Source organism: Lepus europaeus, chromosome 6 (assembly GCF_033115175.1).
Source record: "Lepus europaeus isolate LE1 chromosome 6, mLepTim1.pri, whole genome shotgun sequence".
Taxonomy (NCBI): Eukaryota; Metazoa; Chordata; class Mammalia; order Lagomorpha; family Leporidae; genus Lepus; species Lepus europaeus.
This window is the reverse complement of record NC_084832.1, coordinates 78,581,403-78,598,071: the sequence shown is the minus strand read 5'-3', so window position 1 is coordinate 78,598,071 and position 16,669 is coordinate 78,581,403. Positions and strand designations below refer to the sequence as shown.

Sequence of the window (16,669 nt, the reverse complement as noted above, 5' to 3'; positions counted from 1 at the left end):
GCATTACATACTGCCTGATTCCATGCTGGTGAGATTTTTACAAAAGATGGAGCTACAGTGGCAGAGAACAGCTTAGCAATTGCCAGGGGTTGCCAAGAGAGTGTGCAAAGGGAGAATTTTGGATGAAGCTCTTCTGCCTTCTGAAAGTGGTGGTGGCAGTTACATGTCTAAAATTTATACTACTGTACACACAAGAAAAATCACACCCACAGGCAAACACCACCAAGTCAGTGTTCCCAAAACTTAAACTCAACACAAGGTAAAGCATCACAATGCATGTGGTCATTTTCTTGGGATTTTTTGAGTCTTATTCATTGAAAATGCACAGAAAAAGCAAATGCTCTAGTGCTTGATGGTAGAGTTCTGTCTTCATCATGGGGACAGGTTGCATGTGTAGCAGGGGGGTAGTGTGAGGTGTGGTTGGTGGTGAGTAGTGTTCAAAGCACTCACCCCACTTCTGTGATGGGGCAACAGGCATACGGGCTCCCCTCCCCATAGCTGTAGCCCTGCAGCTCAGTCAGGACTCACATTGTCAGATTATCACATAAAGGCCAAGATACAGAAAAAGATTTGCAAAAGGCAATGAAGTTAACCTCCAGCCTCCTGTTCATACTCACAGACAGAAACGGTCCATGCTGGGAAGGGGCAGTCCCTGGAAGAATCCTAAGATCTCCGCCTGTGTCTATGTTGCACCTGCCTCTGGCTGACACCTAGAGGAGGGAATAAAATCCAGTGGAACCCCCACAGCTGGAGAACCCCAGGAGGACTCGTGCCATGAAGCTCTGGGGATTGCAAACCCGGAGCTGCCATAGGTGGAGAGGGAACGGCCATGGCTGCTGGCGTTGTGTCAGGGGCTGAGCACGTTACTGAAAGCTGCAAGGAGGCTGGAGGAACAGCAGTGGCATCAGGGAGCCTGGAGAGAGGGTTGTCAGATCTGACAGCCAGAGGCCAGGGACTGCGGGCTCTGCATGGCCACAGGTGTGGTGTGAAAGGAACATGCCCTGGACCCGTTTGGGTGGGTCTGACTGAAAGGCTGCCGGCCCAGGGCCAGGAGGGGAAGAGAAGCAAAAGCAAGCAAGTGCCTCTCCCATCCTCACCAGTACCAGGGTCCAGGCCACAGGGAGTCCACCCAGGGTGGAGCAGCTGAGGAGGAAAACCCAGGGCAGAGTTTTTGAAGAGGAAAGTGGCTGATTTATGTCAACCCAGATAGAGAAATTACAAGATTTAACTCTCCACCTAAAGGCAATGAAGTGATGTTTCCTAATTCTGAGGACAGACAGAGGCTTAAGATTAGAAGTGAAGGTCAGGAACCAGTGCTGTGGCGTATTGGGTTAAGCCTCCGCCTGTGGCGCCAGCATCCCATATGGGCACCAGTTCGGGCCCCGGCTGCTCCACTTCTGATCCAGCTCTCCGCTGTGGCCAGGGAAAGAAGTGGAAGATGGCCTAGATCCTTGGGCCCCTGCACCCATGTGGGAGACCCAGAGGAGGCTCCTGGCTCCTGGCTTCAGATCGGCTCAGCTCTGGTTGTTTCAGCCATCTAGGGGGTGAACCACTGGATAGAACACCTCTCTCTCTCTTCTTCTGCCTCTCTGTAACTCTGCCTTTCAAATAAATAATAAATAAACCTTTTTTTAAAAAAGAAAATGATGCTTTTGAATACTTTTTAATCTACAAAATTCATTTGTATATGGATTATAAAACTTTTTATAAAGCTGTTGTAATTGAAAGTAGGAAGGACTAGTGTATTATGGTTTTGTTCCTCTTGTTAAAGAAAGGAGAGAGACTGAGACAGATCTTCCATCCACTGGCTCAGTCTCCAAATGGTGCAACAGCCACGTCTGAGTCAGGCCGATGCTGGGGCCCAAAAACATCACCTGGGTCTCCCATGTACGTGGGCAGGAACTCAAGTACTTGAGCCATCATCCTCTGCTTCCCAGGCACAATAGCAGGGATCTAGATCGGAAGCAGAATAGCCGGGACTCCAATGTGAGACGCTGGTGTTGCAAGTGGCGGTGTAACCCACTGGGCCACAATGCCGGCCCGCAGTCTTTTTGACCTGGTTATAAGAGTATACTTGGCCCTTATTGTCTGCAAAGCATTGATTCCAGGACACTCCTCCATGGGTACCAAAGTCCATGGATGCTTAAGGCTCTTCTATAAAATGCTGTAGGATTTGCACAGAGTCCATGTACATCCTCCTCCTGCATAGTTCAAATCACCTCCAGATGACTTCTGATGCCTAGTACAATGTCGATATTGTACAACCAGTTGTTATACCGCACTGTTTAGGGGAAAATGAGGAAAAAAAAGGCCTTTATAGTTTCAATACACAAGCAGTACAGATTACTGGTACATTCAGTGCTCAGTTGGTTGAATCCCTGGACACAGAACCCACAGATCTGGAGGGCCATCTGTGTGTTGTGGCATGCAGACAAGGCCCCAGGCCACAACAACCAGCCTGTCTAAGCGATGGTCTAGTGCATGAGACGCTGAGGTCACAGAGGCCAGAGTGCTCCAGGCTGCACCACAGATAGGCGGCAGCTCTAGGACCCGATGGTGCTGGACTCTTGACTTGTGTGCACTTTCCCCTCCATCCCTCGCACACCCAGGAGGAGCAACAGGGTAGCCCAGTGGCTCAGTGCTCAGGGCATCCTGCCCTGCCCTGTAGTGGGGGAGGCACAGGACTTGAGAGACAGAACCTTCCCCTCGGACAAGCCAGGGCCAGAGTGGTCCACAGCGGCCGGAAACAGCTTAAAGTGGGGACTTCCCAGGAGGAATGGGGCATTCCTCTGCCCGTGCTCATTGGTCCAGGGGTTTGATGTGGCATCACCAGTGATCTCCCTCGCTGCTTCTTGTAGGTTACATTGCCTGCTAATACAGGGGTGGGGCACCTTTGTTTCTGCCAAGGGATATTTATAGCATCATCCATGGCCCATACAAAATAGGCAACTGAAAAATCAATCTGCTCTAGATTTATTGAATTTCAAATCCTGCCTGTGGTTGCCTTTGCAGAACCAGACCCAGTAAGTAGGTCTGCAGGCCGGACCTTCCCCAACCCGTAGCAGGAAGGCACTTGGGCGCTTAAGGGGATGGGTTTGGGTGCTCAGCTGTTGTGATGGAGAAGAGATGGACAGGCTGCTCCAGAGAAGCCATGCTGGTGGGTGAGGGCTGTGCTGCTGGCTTCTTCATACCCTCCTAGGACAATCTACAGGATTTGAGGAAGGCTGTGCTCCAGTGAGGGAAGAGAGGTAGAGCAACCCAATTTAGAACCTGGAGCTGGTTGGCATCCTTTTGCAGTGGCAATCCATCTGCAGCTGGGGTTCCAAAGGGACAGACTCCTGGACTTCTGCCCAGGTACAGGGGCTGGTGTTGAGGAAGAGAGAAGGACACTCTGTGCCAGGAAGAAATCTGGGGCAGAGAAAGTGGACTAGACAGAGTGAGGAGGAAGTTTGCAAGTGAGGTGAGCGAAGGAGGTAAACAGCTAAAATCTTTTACACTGTGAAGCAAAAAGATTTGGTTCTATATAATCAGAAGGTGTGGTGCTTGTAGCATATAGATGGTCACAGAATGGAAAATAACCTGTCACAGTGCAAGAATGGCTTTACAGATGTTAGAACAGAAGAACTCATATTTGGTTTCTTTTATCATCATTCTTAGCTAACATACGTGTTCCCTGTGTGCCAAACATGTGGGCAGGTGCCGACTACACGCTATCCTATTTAATCCTCTCAATAACTCTACTGTAGGCATTGTCATTAGCTTAGAGAGATGAATGACTTTGCCTAAAATCACATAAGTAAACCAGCAGGGCTGGGACCTAAAGCAAGATGCCTCCAGTGTTAAAGAATGTTCCACACAACTCTGCTGCTGCCTCCTAGTGTATATTTGAAATGACCCTTAGTGCAATAAAGTGAGAAAGTACAATGTGGACAAAGCACAGACTTGGTTATTCAAAGCCTGTCTCAGCTCTGATTCTCATCAGTGTAGACCTCTCTCTGTTTCGTCATCTGTGATGTGGAATTGTTAGGAGGGTGACCTGTGATGATATACATGAAGGTGCTTTGAAATACCCCACCACCTGGTGCTGATGACTTTTCTCATTGAATGCCTGCTCTGGACTGGAAACTACTCAAGGCATGCACTGTGCCCTCATGGGGCTCAGAGGCTGGCAGAGGAACTGATGGAGTCACCACACATGTAAATATAAAAAGGAATGCTAGGGAGGGTGCGCTACCCCCAGGAGGTCAGAGATGTGATCTGAGATTGAAGAATGAGGTTCAAGAACAACAAGGCCAGCAGGGTGAGAAAGTGGGGTAGTGCCTGAGTGTGGAAAGCACTGCAGAGGGAGGGGCATGGCACGTCCATGGAGCTGGAAGTAGGCTGGGATGACCAGAGCCCTAGGCTAGAGACATGGTGGCCAGGCCAGGGCTTGCAGAGCCTCCTGAGCAGTGATAGGGACCTCAGGACTTAGCCAAGAGCAGAGAAGAAGCCTTGAGTGGAGAGCGATCTCAGCAGAGTCGCATTTGAAGAGCAGAGACACCGGAAGACCAAAAGGAGGCAGGGATGAGGGGTTGAGCGATAGATGACTGGGCAGTCCGCTGGTAGGGTGGGGGTGATGTATTTGAGTAGGGACAGAGACAAGGCAGCCACCAGGAGTGAGAGCCTCGCCTCTGGAGGGGGAGCTCAACGGACGGGGTACCACTCACTGTTATAGACACGGCAGGAAGAGTGGAATCCATGACGGTTCACGAACTGGGCTCTCAGGCAGAGTTAGAGGCACCTTTGAGACAGCCAGTGAAGACGCTAAGTGGGCCAGATAGCACCGCTGCTCTTCAAACCATTAGCTGGCACTTTTGTCTGACGCTGACTTTAAGACGTGACTGAGCACCTGTCATGAGCCTCCATGGGCTGGGCACAGAGGGATTTTGCTTCAGCTGTGACATGGTGCCTTCCCTGAGGGAGCTGGCCCCATTCCTTGAGACTAGATGAACACATGACCCAGTGGAAAAATACAGGTCAGGGTAAGATTAATTGCCACAGATCAGGGTACACTGGGGGTGCATGGGAAAGCTTTCTGGGAAAAGTGGGGCTCGAATGAAAGAAACCCGGCAGGCTAGAGACCGAGGGGGAGGGAAGAGAATAGCACAGGAGCGTGAGCGAGAGAGCAGAGTTAGAATCCTGTGTCAGGAGGCAGTGAGGTTGTAGACTGATGGTGGACCGCAGGGTATCTATGAGATAGCACAGGGCCTTTGAGCCCAGCCGCTTAAAACACCTGGATTTGAAGATGGGGTATCTGCTTCCTGTGGTTGGCTTTCATTGCCTTGGCATCTTCTGATCATGTTAAAGGACAGACCAATCATGGCAAATGGCAAACCCAACTTCAAATGACATGAACATTGAAAAAATATATATGCTGTTCTCTTCTTGCGTAGAGCAAGCATTGTCTTTAGCTTTGAGCTGTCCACTTGTTCTCTGTAATAGAGAAACTAATTCGTGCAAAACATACAGAGCGCTACAGGGACAGCCTCTTGGGGGTCCATTTGAAATAGGCTGACCTATATAGTACATAATTAAACCTGCAGTGGAGTTGCATTTTGGAAAATGCTTTTAAGCTAATGAATGCTTTTCCACTGCTGCACGGCAAAGTCCCTGAAGTAGAGGAGAAAAACTTTTCTGTATATTTATAAGGCATTCTCTTTGTGTGAATAGATCTTGTGAAAGGTAGACAGTAATGGGAAATGCATAGCCAAGAGCATAATCTACTCTTCCACCGAAGAGATGTTTTCATATGGGAACAAGGTAATGATGCATTCATTCCTGTGTCCACTGGACTTCTGATTGTCTCAGAACTTTGTGATGTAATCATTGTTTATGCACTCCCACTTAATAGAAAATTCCAGCTTTGCATAATCTGGGGTCTGATGTGGTGCATTCTGTATAGAAGAAAAGAAGTCTGGCTGCAGAATCCTCCTTGTGTGTTCCTGCTTTGTGTGTGTGTGTGTGTGTATTTGACCGGCAGAGTTAGACAGTGAGAGAGAGAGAGACAGAGAGAAAGGTCTTCCTTCCATTGGTTCACCCCCCAAATGGCCGCTGTGGCCGGAGCACCGCGCTGATCTGAAGCCAGGAGCCAGGTGCTTCTCCTGGTCTCCCATGCAGGTGCAGGGGCCAAGCACTTGGGCCATCCTCCACTGCCTTCCCGGACCACAGCAGAGAGCTGGACTGGAAGAGGAGCAACCAGGACAGAATCAGGCGCCCCAACCGAGACTAGAACCTGGAGTTCCGGCGCCACAGGTAGAGGATTAGCCTAGTGAGCCGCGGCACCAGCCTGCTCTGGATATGTTTGAGCACGTGGGGACAAACCCAGATAAGCCATGAGAAGCAAAGATGCCAAACCGCCTTCTCAATCCTCACATCTCTTAACAAACTCTAGGTCCCCCAAGAGCTAAAGGATTCAAATAGAAGCCTCTGGTATTTGTGATTGCCAGGGATCCTGTCCTGTGTGGTTTGCTCCTCTTCCTGTCCATGCTGACAACAGCTTGGGTGACTGGGACCTCCCCGCACAGCTGCTGACATCATCTCTCCAGGGATGTGTACAGTAGATGTCCAGTTCCTCCGTGGGAGCCAGCCTTGTCTCCAGGGTCCAGCAGACTTGCAGGCTCCAAGCCATCAGGATGCGCTAACAGTGTTCTCAGGAGCGTCAGAAGGCAGGCTGACGGTGTTCCAGCCCTCACAGGAACAGCAAGCAAGGCTACCCAAATATTCGCCCTGTGCGTGTTCTTTTATGCTGCAGCCCAGGTGGTCATGCCTGATATCATTGTCCCTGCGGCCCTACAGTAGCTTTCCAGCTTGCTCAGAGCAAGTGTGCCCCACCCACAGGCTCCTGAGATGTCCCTGGGGCTCAAACACCCAGGCAGAGAGGAAGTCATAAGGCAGAGATGGCAGGGACAACCCAGAAGGTTCCAGCTGCTTCCTTCCACAGACCTTTGCTTACTTGCCTTCCTCTTCCCTTCAAAAAGAGGGGAAAGGGGAATAGAGAGTTCCTTTGGTCTCCCTCCAGCTCCGCCCCATTCAACTTGGCAGTGGCCCCAGGACCCACCACCACTGAAGCCTTTTTGCAGAGGCCGCGTGTTGCCTGTCGCTGCTGGAGCCTTCCCTTCACTGGTGGCTGTTGGCCCTTGTACCCCGGCTTAGGACATATGAAGTGCAGGGTGCAGCTTCTATGCACTCAGCCAGCAGTAGAGCCGCCGGCACCCAGGCGTGAGCCAAAGTGAGCCACTTGTGTGTTTATCAGAACAGGGAGCCGCTCACCCTCCAGGAGAGAGATGTGACCGTTGTACCCTCTGACCAAGCCTTCCCCAGCTCTGTCTCTCTGCACTGCAGGCAGGGAACCACATCTCAGTACACACAGCACATGTGGTAAAGAAACCTACCAGGGACCCCTGGTAAATGTGCTAAACGTGGGAAGGATAAAATGCCCATTCAGAATGCCTTGAATAAACGGGTGATTGCATTCAGTGAGCATATTTAAAGTTCATTTTGAATAATGCATGGATAGAATGAACAAATGAAAGAATGTGTCAAAAAGTGTAGGGCCCTCACCAGGTAAAATCTTTCCTTTTGTTCAAGAAAAATAAAAATTCTGAGACTTGTTAAAATGGTCAGGAAGACATTATTCAGGACCACCCTGAAAAGCATCAAGAATTCTGCAGTGGGGCTTGACTCTCAGAACAGCCGAGACAGCTGAGGACTTACAGCCAGCAAGCAAAGGGAGATGGTGCGTGGAACAATGGGGCAGTAAGGGTCAGGGGACTTTTGCTAAACCATCTGGACAGGCTTCTTGCTGAAGTTGAGCTGGGTGATCATATGTCAAGAGGGAGGGGTGAGAAATTTGGTCAGATGTGAAGGGGATCAGATAGGTTTTAAGGCTGAGGGAGATTCTCACTAAACTGACTTAGCAGGATTCTTGCTGCAGCTGGACTGAACAAGGTCAAAGACAGGGCCCAAGGAGGGGGCTCCCATGAAAAGAGGGTACAGGAGAACCTGCTGTGGTTTGGATGTTGAGTGTTCCCCAAAGACCCACGTGCTAAAGGCTTGGTTCCCAGGCTGGCACTACTGGAGGTGGTGGAACCTTCTGGGGGTAGAGTTTGTGGAAGGGTGGTTGGGGGCATGTCCTTGGAAGGTGATGCCCCCTGAACCTCTTGAGCTCTTCTGAGAGGGTTGTCATAAAAGCCTGCGATTGGGCCCAGTCCCTCTCTCTCTCTGTGCTTCCTGCCTTGTGATGTGATCATCTCTTGGCTGTGCTCTGCCTCCCGCAATGGGACCCTCACCAGAGCCTGCAACATGCCATCTGGACATTCAGCCTCCAAAACTGTGAGTGAATAAACTTCTCTTTCCTTCCTAAGTAGCTTACCGTGTTGAGCCTGAGCAAGTGCAAACAGAGGAGCACCACACATTGACAAAATTTCACGGCCCTTTATTGCCTCCGGTGGAGAGTGGGCTCCTGACCTGAAGAACTCTCCACCCCGAGGCTCAAGGCAACAGGGCTCAGAAAGGGAAAAACCACAAGGAAGGGAGGGGGAATACATGATTGCTAGGGTCAAGCTGACCTAAGGCCTATGTGGAACTAATACCAATTACAATTTTGACATTAGTCCAAGTGCGTCCTGTCTGTTTTAAGCTTGAACTATCATGCTAGGGAGTTTCTATGCTCTGCCTAGTGGGATGCAGCGTACCGTTACTGTACGAGTACAGTTATTGTCTAGGTTTTGGACCATAGTTACAGACCAGAGTCTCACAGAGGAGGGTGCTTTTACAAAATGGAGTCTCAGGGGCTCTAAAATGGAGTCCCTACTGTCAAGGTGTAACAAAAGACAGCGATACAGAACCTAACAAAACTCTTATCAAGGAGCGAGTCTTTGTCATTTTGTATGGTCAACAGATTTTAATGTGCTTCTTTTCTCGTGTGTTTTTCCATGTGTGCGCAATGCACTTGAGCAGCTGAGTCCATCTGCACAAATGGTGCCCTGAGGAGAATCACCCCAGTAAGCCTGCACTCCCGGCAGCAGACTTAGAGACAGAAATGCATGGCCACTCCATCCTGCTTGGTTTGCAAAGTTCAGAGCTGTGTGGAGTGCAAGCTCTAGGTCCCTGATCAAGCCACTCTCTCCACAGGACAAGGATTCAAGACGACACCTTTCGCTAATAAATCTTACCACTTGTGTCTCAATAGATTTCCACCCCAAGGGCTTAAAGGTTTAAAGGCCCAGAATCTTGGTTTCATGTATTCATTCTGCAAATTTTATTGAGTGTCTACTTTGTGTTTGACAGGGCACTAGGGATCAAGTTGTGAGACCAAGATAGCAGCCCCTGCCCTCATTTTCTTTTAAAGATTTATTTTATTTGTTTGAAGGGCAGAATGACAGAGTGATAGAGAGAGAGGAAGAAAAGGAGGGAGAGAGAGAGAGGGAAATCCAGAGAGAAAGAGATCTCTCAGTCTCTGGTTCACTCCCCCTAATGGCTGTAGCAACTGGGCCTGGGCCAGACTGGAGCCAGAAGCTTAGAATTCCATCTGGGTCTACCATGTGGGTGGCAGGGATCCAAGCACTTGGGCCATCTTCGGCTGCTTTCCTAGGAGCATTAGCAGGGAGCTGGATCAGAAGCAGAGCAGCCAAGGACTTGAACCACTGCTACAATCTGGGATGCTGGCATCTAAGCAGCAGTGCTACAGTGCTAGCCCCAGGCCCCTGCCCTCATTGAGTTTACCCAGAACTTTACAGATACTTGGTGCTGTGGTTTGAATGTGACATCCAAAAAGAATGTATTGGAAACTTAAATCTGCAGTGCAACAGTGCTGGGAAGTGGGTCCTAATAGGGGGTGTTTATGTCAGGATAACTCCACTTCCTTGGATGGATTAATGCCAGTCATTAAAGGGCTTGAGGCTGTGAATGCAGTCACCCTCTCTCTCTGTCTCTCTCTCACTCTGCCCTCCTGCCAGGGGGTATTGGAGCAGGAAGGCCCTTGTGAGATGCTGGCCTCCCGATCTTGAACTTCCCCAACCTCCAGAATCACAGGTTTCTGTTGCAGCCAACTGGGGAGTAAACCAGCAGATAGAACATCTATCTGTCTCTGACTCTGCCTTTCAAAGGCATAAAATAAATCTTTAATTTAAAAAATTAAATAAAAATAAATAGGCTGCTGGAGGCACTGGAGAAGGAGCGGTTAGGGACAGAAGCGGTTAGGCAGACCAATGAGCCAGTTTTCTATGTAATAGCAACAGAAAGCAGGCTAAGCATTTGGGGGAGTGTGTGATCAGCAGTGTTGCATGCCCATGGAAGGTCACTCTTGTGCAGAATGGCCAAAACCAAGGAGAGGAGCCAGCGCGAACTCTGAACAAGCAGCTGGGAGCTGTTGGAGCAGAGAGGCAAGAGATGGTGGCATCCTGGTTAAAAGTGGAGTGGGGGAGAAGCAGACGAAGTTGGGTGAACATCAGTAGGACCTGGCAAAGATTGGCTCTAGCATGTTTCACCAAGGTGTTGAGAGTGAGTTTGGCCTCATTTAATCAGGTAGATGGCGAACAAAGCCGCTTGTCAGGACTGACGTGGTACACTCCACCGTCAGTGACTGAGCTCCCATAGAGGGCACTCGGCATTTTTACAACCCGTCCGTGACATTCACAGTGATTAACATGGCAATGCCATGAGCCTGTCGCAGCTAAAAACACGGTTTATGTGATGATGTCACTGCTTCATTTTGCACACACTTTGACCAGAGCCGAGACCCTTGTGCTGTGGATCGTGGGCCCCGTGTGGAGCAGACCTGTGGACGCAGCATGGCCCCCACCCCAGAGCCCAGGAGGGTTCATCTCCCAGCTGCACCAGCCTCTGCGAAATCACCCCAGGCAGCAGGAAGTGGGGAGGCCATAACTCAGGCTGGGTCTCTGAGACTAGACCCAGGGTATTTGGTGGACACGCAGGTTAGCAGCTGAGGTCCCCAACGGGGACATCAGGTGGAGTCAGGAGGTTGGCTCTGCCCTCTTCTCATTCCTTTTTGTGGTTAACGTGGTTAATCTTGCGGGTAAAGTGAAGTGCCATGTGATGTAAGACGCGGCATGCCGAGCTTTCTAAACGTAGGTGTCCAGCACGGTCGCACCCAGGTGCCTTCCTCTGTGACCTGCCTGTGAGGAGAGAGGGCCCACAGCAGCTGTATTTCTCCAGGGTCACCACTCTGGTTCCTGTCTATGCTCATGAAGCTTGGATTCCATTCTTATTTTATTTTATTTTAATATTTATTTACTTGAAAGGCAGAGCTACAGAGGGGGACAGAAAGAGAGAGAGAGAGAGAGAGAGAGAGAGAGAGAGAGAGATCTTCCAGTTCACTCCCCCAAATGGCTGCAATGGCCAGAGCTGTGCTGATCTGAAGCCAGGAACCAGGAGCTTCTTCTGGGTTTCCTATGCAGGTGCAGGGGCCCAAGGACTTGGGCGATCTTCTACTGCTTTTCCAGGCCATAGCAGAGAGCTGGATTGGAAGTGGAGCAGCCGGGACTTGAACTGGCGCCCGTAATGGGATGCTGGCGCTTCAGACAGCAGCCTCACCTGCTATGCCACACCACCGGCCCCCATTCTTATTTTATTTTGGCTTCCTAGTTATCCAAGCAACTAAAAAGTGACTGTTTATCATCATCAGAGTGGGTGTTGACTTCGCTCCTGAAGATCATCTTATTTTAACACAGAAAAATAAGTAAGGTGAGCCGCCTCTGCAGGCACTGTGAATTGGTTGAAAACTTAGGGAAATGCCTGAAGGCTCGTGCGCAGCCTGATTTATGTTGGATGAGTGCGTCTCAGTGGAATGAGTTTGGCTCCATGGGTACTTGTTTTTTGCGGGCACATCCTCAACTTTTGAATCCATTTGAACTGAAAAGGGCATATTCCTGATTTATGTCTCACTGTCTGAGTCTACAGTTTTCCCAAGGCTGCTGTACTGCCCCCAGCAATATTTCTTATTTTAAAAGATTTATTTTCATTTTATTTAAAAAGCAAAACAGCAGACACACACACACATGCACACGCACACACACACACGGGCAGATCATCTTCTGGTTCACTCCCCAAATGCCTGCAATAGCCAGACCAAAGTCAGGAATCCAGAACTCAGTGTGGGTCTCCTGCATGGGTGATGGGGGCCCAGGTCCTTGAATCATCCCCTGCTGCCTCCCAAGGTGAGCGTTAGCAGGAAGCTGGAATTGGAAGAGGAACCTAGACTTGAACCCAGGCACTGCTGTGTGGAACGCAGATGTCTCAACCTCTGAGCCCTACAATGTTTCCCTCATGGCCTGCTCTGTCTACCCCTCCTCTTCTCATAGCAATGATAATCTGTACATTAAGTTAAATAACACTTCGTGGACAGTGTTACATGCTTGATGCCTTTGTTCTCATTGAAAGTGAACTTGCTCACCCTTTCTGCCCTGTGCAGAGTGGATGGTGGAGGGGCAGGAGCAAATGAATGCAGGGAGATGCGTCTGGAGGGTGCTGGTGCAACCCCGGCCAGAGGTATGGCGCTCTGGACCAGGGTGCTGGTGGAGGAGGTGATGGAGAGAGAGTTGGGATATATCTTGAAGGTGGGTTAGATTGTGAAAGGCAGTGAAGGGACTGGATGGTGAGTGATTGTGATTATTAACTGGGAGGAGAAGATGTCGGGTGAGAAGATAGGGTCTCCTTACCCTGGCAGTACAGATGGGGTCCCAGCCAGGTTTTGCTGTATTAAGCAATCCAGTGCTTATAACACAGCAGGACCAGGCTTGTGAATCAGAATACCTGAAATCCATATTTGTAACAGTCCACTAGGCTCTGCTGTGCTGCAGCTCAACAGGCCCTTCTGGGGACCTGACGTATGTTGCTTAAGTGGCTATTTCAAGATGACAGGAGCATAACTCTTTTTGTCAGAATTTATCAATATCTTCATTATGTAGGGGAACGTTGTCACGTCACACTTTCAAAATACCGTGTCTTTCTGGTCTTTTTAAAAATGGGTACCCTGAAAGATTTATCAGCAGGATACTGAGGAGAGGAGAAAAAAAATTCTTGTCAATGTCTCGTGCTGGCCAGGTTTGAAATGAAGGAAGTAACAGGCAGCTAGCACTTCTACACCGGACGGTTTGAAGAGCTTCACAGGTTTCATGGAAGGAGTCACAAGTGTTTGTGAACCAGTGCACTTGTATTTTTTGTGGGCTTGGCTCAGCTGTGGCTAGGATGTCAGTCAAGTCGTCAGCATTGGTTGGACCCCCACTGGGAGCAGAAGACTGCCAGTGAGGCTGGAGAGACTTAAAGAACAGTCAGATGGTATGTGCTGTCTGGGAGCTTATAATCCAGAAAGGAAAAGAATGCCACCTCCTCAGACATTCGAAAATACCAGCACAGAGAACGTCTCATCACCATGGAATACCACTGCTGTGCATTCTTGCATTTTCTCAGATTTAAACATCTACAGGTGAACACTTCACTAGAAAACCCAGAGTTGGCCGGCACTGTGGTACAGCAGGTTAAGCTGATTCGAGTCCCAGCTGCTCCACTTCCAATCCAGCTCCCCGCTTATGCACCTGAGAAAGCAGCAGAGGATGCCTCAAGTGCTTGGGCCCCTGCACCCACATGGGAGACCTAGATGAAGCTCCTGGCTCCTGGCTTAGGCCTTGCCCAGCCCCAGCTATTGCTGCTATCTGACGAGTGAATCACCAGATGGAAGATCTCTCTGTCTCTCCCTCTCTCCAACCCCCTACACCCCTTGTCTTTCCCTCTGTCTCTGTAATTCTTTCAAATAAATAAATAAATCTTTAAAAAAAAATCAAGACAGGTGTATGTACTAGCCGTTGTGATGCTGCTTGGGGTACCTGCATCCCATACATCAGAGGGCCTGGCTTTGAGTCCGGGCTTCACTTCTGATGCCAGCTTCCTGCTAATGTGCATCTTGGAAGGCAGCAGGTGGCAGCTTAAGTACCTGCGTCCTTGCCACCTACGTAGGAGACCCGGCTTGAGTTCCAGGCTCCTGGCTTTGGTCTGGACCTGCTACAACTGTTATACTGTCGGAGGCATTTGGGGAATAAACAAAGATAGAAGATATCTCTTTATCTAGTGGGTACCCAGGGAGGCAGCTCAAGTATTTGGATCTGTGCTGCTCACCTGGGAGACCTGGATTGAGCTGCAGGCTCCTGTGTTTGGCCTGGCCCAGCTCGGCTGTTGCTGGCCTTTGGAGAATGAACCTGCAGATGGAATATCTCTATCTGTTCTCACTCTTTCTCTTGGCCTTTCAAATAAATAAGTAAATATTACAAATATTTTTCCTCCAATTCCCAAAATCCAACACTGCAACTCCCAGAACCAAACTCTCTGGGGAGATGATAAGTCAGTGACCAGTGAGTGAAAGAAAGTTTCCATCCTTAGGCAGGACATGGAGCAGCTCACTGCCACTGGAAGATCTGACAGTCGCTGTCCAGGACCCAAACCCAGTTAGGAGACTCAGCGACCATGCAAGCTTAACCATGATTTTCATCCCTGTGACCCTTGGCTATCAAATAAAAGGCAGCCCTCCCACCTGCTTGGTGAACATCACCCCTGCATGAACTTGTCTAGGGTGGCTGCCTGGAGGCAGAGTCTCTGGCAGGGGTCTCAGAGCATGTGAATCTTGGGGGTTGTGCTCCAGGCGCTGAGCCAAGGCTGTGGTCGCAAGGAAGCCCAGCCATGCCCAGACCCATAGGATGTTCTGGGCTGCACCCCACCCCTCAGAGGAGTCCTGTCTAGAGGCAGAGACCCTAGTGTCCCACATCAGTCCCCCACTGGCCATCTCTGTGGGAGTGAGGAAAGTTACCACCCAAGCAGCTTTAATACGATGACCCATTCCAGCCAATGACCCTTCTCTGGACAATGTCACAGGTGTAATCTCTTGCAGTAGCTTAGGTGTAAAATACTTCCAGCAAGAGACAGGATCTGGACAAGGCACCAAGAGTGTCCACAGCCTCATTGCCTCCCTGTTAACCTTCAGCTCTCCCTGCTAATGCCTTTGTTCCATTGTAAACAAACTCCCACACTTACCAAACTTTTTTATTTAAAAAATGTATTTATTTGAAAGTTACAGAAAGATAGGGAGAGCCAGAGAGATCTGCTGGTTCACTCCGCAGATGACCACAACAGCTAGGACTTGGCCAGACCAAAGCCAGGAACCAAGAGGTTCATCTGGGTCTCTGACGTGGGTGGTAGGGGCCCAAGCACTTGGTCCATCTTCCACTGCTTTCCCAGGCCATTAGCAGGGAACTGGATCAGAAGTAGAACAGCTGGGACTTGAACCAGCACCCATATAAGATGCCGGTGCTGCTTTACCTGCTACACCACAGTGCTGGCCCCCAACCTTTTTCAAAGACATTGTCTCCACTCCCTTTCTGACCTATTGCTTATACCAAGTAGTCACTGTGCTTCCATCCAAATATCCTCTGCTTTAGAGGCTGTCTTCACCGTGTGTCCCTCCTTGCCAGGGTCGGTTACCAGCTTCTCCATGGTTCTCACCACTACCCAACCTAGCCCCATTTGTTAAAGACTTGAAAACACACTTCCCTCGCGTCTACCCCAGCTCTTACCAAAATGACTGTAGGTCTCACTAATTGACAAGACAACCAACAACTAACAACTGAACCTTCAATTCCTGAAATGGCTTGGTTCCTGAGACCTTTGCAGCTCCACGTGAGCCACCCTCTCCAAGAGTTACGTCTGGATTCTGCCTTACCCCAGACTGCTCTGCGACACAAAGGCAGGTGAACTGCCATGCCTCCCCCCCGCCACTGTGCTCTGCTGGCCCAGTGCACCTGCCTCTCTTGCAGTACCTCTTCTTCACCGCAGAGATCTCCCCGCCTTGGGTCCTGCTTTCTTCTACTGAATCAGAATAAATTTTGCCTCCATTTCCTCCATAACCAGGGTGACCGACTGCTCACGGAGTGCTCTCCAGGGCAGACACTTGGCCTAGTGGTTAAGACGTCTGTGTGTCACACTGGCAGAGTACCCGGGTTCAGTACCCAGCTCCAGCCCCTTCCTCCAGATTCCTGCTAATGTGCACCTGGGAGGCAGCAGATGATGGCTCAGGTACTTGGATGTCTGCACTTCCTCCTGCCTCTGCCAAGTGGGAGCCTGGATTGAGTTCCCAGCTCCCGGTGCTGGCCTGGCCCAGCCTTTGCAGTGGTGGGCATTTGGCGAATGAACTGGTAGATGGGAGATAACAGCTCTGCTCTGTTCTCCTCCCCCCCCTTCTCTCCCCTTTCCTTTCCTCCTTACCCCCTCCTTTCTCTCTCCCCACTGTGTGTGTCTACCTTTCCAATAAATTAAATAAATACAAAATTTTTTTAAAAAAAGAACTCCAGTAAAACTGAAGTCCACAGTAAAGAAGTGAATATATGGACTTTGCCTTTGATATGATATGAATCAATTGAGATTGTAAGAACATCACTAAGCAGCACAGAATTTTGAATGGAAAAAGACTGGGAATTTTGGAAAAGGGGGTGATGCTGTGACATCTGCCCCATAAGTTGAAAAATATTTTGTATCTATTCAGAGCAAACACCACTCTACTCTCAGATCCTTTGAATAGAGGGCCCTAGGATGGCTAAAATATCATCATTCACTGTTCGTTCCTAACTGG

General features: G+C 49.7%; 1 protein-coding gene across 2 annotated transcripts in view; it reads left to right on the top strand.

Moving 5' to 3' along the window:
* Positions 1-16,669, top strand: part of MTUS2 (microtubule associated scaffold protein 2) — a 443,786-nt gene that overhangs the window by 311,602 nt on the left and 115,515 nt on the right. The window lies entirely within an intron of this gene.